Source organism: Eubalaena glacialis, chromosome 9 (genome assembly GCF_028564815.1).
Source record: "Eubalaena glacialis isolate mEubGla1 chromosome 9, mEubGla1.1.hap2.+ XY, whole genome shotgun sequence".
Lineage (NCBI taxonomy): Eukaryota > Metazoa > Chordata > Mammalia > Artiodactyla > Balaenidae > Eubalaena > Eubalaena glacialis.
The window spans coordinates 13,838,837-13,842,498 of record NC_083724.1 but is presented as its reverse complement, the minus strand read 5'-3'; the positions used below and the strand labels follow the sequence as shown (position 1 = coordinate 13,842,498).

General features: G+C 41.3%; 1 pseudogene; it reads left to right on the top strand.

Annotated features, from left to right (window-relative positions):
* Positions 1-685: 685 nt before the first annotated feature.
* On the top strand, positions 686-1,483 carry LOC133098243 (small ribosomal subunit protein eS4, X isoform-like; annotated as a pseudogene).
* Positions 1,484-3,662: the final 2,179 nt, after the last annotated feature.

Sequence of the window (3,662 nt, the reverse complement as noted above, 5' to 3'; positions counted from 1 at the left end):
AACAAATATCGTTTATTAACGCATGTATGTGGAACCTAGAAAAATGGTACAGATGAACCGGTTTGCAGGGCAGAAGTTGAGACACAGATGTAGAGAACAAACGTATGGACACCAAGGGGGGAAAGCTGCAGGGGTGTGGGGATGGTGGTGTGATGAATTGGGCGATTGGGATTGACATGTATACACTGATGTGTGTAAAATTGATGACTAATAAGAACCTGTTGTATAAAAAAATAAAATAAAATTCAAAAATTAAAAAAACAAAACAACAACAAAAAAAAGATGTGGTACATATATATGATGGAATACTACTCAGCCATACAGAAGAATGAAATAATGCCATTTGCAGCAACCTGTATGGACCTAGAGATTATCATACTATGTGAAGTATGTCAGAGAGAGAAAGACAAATACCATACATCACTTTTATGTGGAATCTAAAATATGACACAGAATGAACTTATCTACAAAACAGAAACAGACTCACAGACATAGAAAACAGACTTGTGGTTGCCAAGGGGGAGGGTGGGGTGGGAGAGGGATAGATTGGGAGTTTGGGGTAGGAAGATGCAAACTATTTTGTACAGAATGGATAAACAACAAGGTCCTACTGTATAGCACAAGGAACTATATTCAATATCCTGTGATAAACCACAATGCAGCACTTTTCATGCCTAGCGCAGCCATGGCTTGTGGTCCCAAGAAGCACCTGAAGTGCATAGCAGCTCCAAGGCATTGGACGCTGGATAAACCAACTGGTGCGTTTGCTCCTCGTCCATCTACCGGTCCCCACGAGCTGAGGGAATGTCTCCCACTAATTATTTTCCTAAGCAACAGACTTAAGTATGCCCTAACAGGAGATGAACTAAAGAAGATCTTCATGCAGCATTTCATTAAGATTGATGGCAAGGTCCGCACTGATATAACCTACCCTGCTGGTTTTACGGACGTCATCAGCATTGACAAGACTGGAGAGAATTTTTGTCCGATCTATGACACCAAGGATCGCTTTGCTGCTCATCATATTACACCTGAGGAGGCGAAGTATAAGTTGTGCAAAATGAGAAAGATCTTTGTGGGGACAAAAGGAATCCCTCATCTGGTGAACCATGATGCTCTCACCATTGGCTACACTGATCCCCTCATCAAGGTGAATGACACCATTCAGATTGATTTGGAGACTGGCAAGATTACTGATTTCATCAAATTTGACACTGGTAACCTGTGCATGGTGACTGGAGGTGCTAACTGGGAAGAACTGGTGTGATCACCAACAGGGAGAGACATCCTGGTTCTTTTGATGTAGTTCATGTGAAAGATGCCAATGGCAACAGCTTTGCCACCCGGCTCTCCAACATTTTCGTCATTGGCAAAGGCAACAAACCGTGGATCTCTCTTCCCCATGGAAAGGGGGTATCCACCTTACCAGTGCTGAGGAGAGAGACAAGAGACTGGCGGCCAAACAGAGCAGTGGATAAAATGATCTCTAGGCAACATGAATGGAAGTCTTTGTACTTAATTAAAGACAATACTGCATTAAAAAAAAAAACACACACACAATGGAAAAGAATATGAAAAAGAATGTATATATATGTATATATACATGTATGTATGTATAACTGAATCACTTTGCTGTACAGTAGAAATTAATACAAATTGTAAATCAAATGTAATTCAATAAAATAAATTAAAAAAAAAGAAAATGGGAGTGAGAGGAAAAAAATCTAGAAGCTCAATCCAGGATATCTAACATCCAACTATTGGGAATTCCTAAAGGAGGGAAAAGAAAAGGAAAGGGGAAAATGATCAAAGGAATCATAAAAGCATATTTTCCAGAGTTGAAGGAAGAACTCAAGTGTTCAGGATGAAAAAACCCAGCACAATGGATGGAAAAAGAGCCCCTCCAGAGCACAGTGTCATAATTCCCAAACATACCAGAGCTGTGTAGATCCGTGCTGGCGTTAGCCAGGAGCCCAGGGGAAGGAAGCAGTGGCTGAGTACATGGACCTAAGTGAGGAGATGGGAACCATGGCTCTGGAGAGCAGAGAGAGTCTGTTGTTCCTGAAAATTCCTGGTGGAGAGTCTCAGCGAGAGATCCTGGTAAGAAATGGTGAGGTTACATTGAGACTAATCAGCATGGTCATGTGCTGCTCTCTGGCTACAGTCAAGACTAGTTAATGCCCTACAGGGCTATAAAACCACAAGCAATGGGGGTGCCAAAAATCCACAAGTGAACATGTAATACACATGCTATGTACATACATACGTAGTGAATGGCAAGTCAAATAAAGATGTATTCCCCCAGGTGATAGAATAGTCCTGGGGTGGTCCTCTTAACAATATTCCAGTGGGACACTGGGATGACAAGTTGGGATGACAAGCTGGCCTCCTTTTGCCTTAATTCCAAGTTTGGGTGATTTTTCTGAACACCCCTTGACAATGCAAAGCACAAAGCTTCAGTGACCTGGCAGCAATGTGAGTGACTAAAGCAGGCCCACATCAGAGGACACTCAGACCCAGTGTTGAGAGACAACAGGGAGAGGTGGGGATTGGGGAGAACTGGAGAGCACACACCCTTTCTCCAGGTGTGGCTCCTCCTCGGCATCAGGGACCATTGCCATGGATTTACATACCATCCATTCTCTGCTCACTGACTCCCACATTTTTATACCCAGCTCCACTGCTCCCTGAGCCCTTCACAGGGCCTGGGTCCACTTGGCATCAGGTTTGATATGACCCCAAAACCTGTTCCTCCCTTCATTTTCTAACCCACCTAAATGGCTCTGCCATCCTCCCAGTTGCTCGAGCCAAGAGCCAAATGTGACTTCTTGATTCTTGTGCATTAAAAAGAATGGATAACAACAAAGGAAATTGTAAACAAAATGAAAAGACAACCTATGAAATGGGAGAAAATATTTACAAACGATGCAACCGACAAGGGATTAATTTCCAAAATATACAAACACCTCATACAACTCAATAAAAAAAAAAACCCAATCAAAAAATGGGCAAAAGACCTAAATAGGCATTTCTCCAAAGAAGACATACAGATGGCCAACAGACACATGAAAAGATGCTCAACATCACTAATTATTAGAGAAATGCAAATCAAAACTACGAGATATCACCTCATACTGGTCAGAATGGCTATCATCAAAAATGTCTACAAATAATAAATGCTGGAGAGGGTGTGGAGCAAAGGGAACCCTCCTACACTGTTGGTGGGAATGTAAATTGGTGCAGCCACTATGGAGAACAGTATGGAGGTTCCTTAGAAAACTAAAAATAGAGTCACCACATGATCCAGTAATCCCACTCCTGGGCATATATACAGAAAAGATGAAAATTCTAATTCGACAAGATACATGCACCCAATGTTCATAGCAGCACTGTTTACAATAGCCAAGACATGGAAGCAACCTAAATGCCCATAAACAGATGAATGGTTAAAGAAGATGTGGTATATATACACAATGTACTATTACTCAGCCGTGAAAAACAATGAAATAATGCTATTTGCAGCAACATGGATGGACCTAGAGATTATCATACTAAGTGAAGTAAGTCAGAGAAAGACAAATATATGATATGATTTTTATGTGGAATCTAAGAAAATGATACAAATGAACTCATTTACAAAACAGAAATAGACTCACAGATAC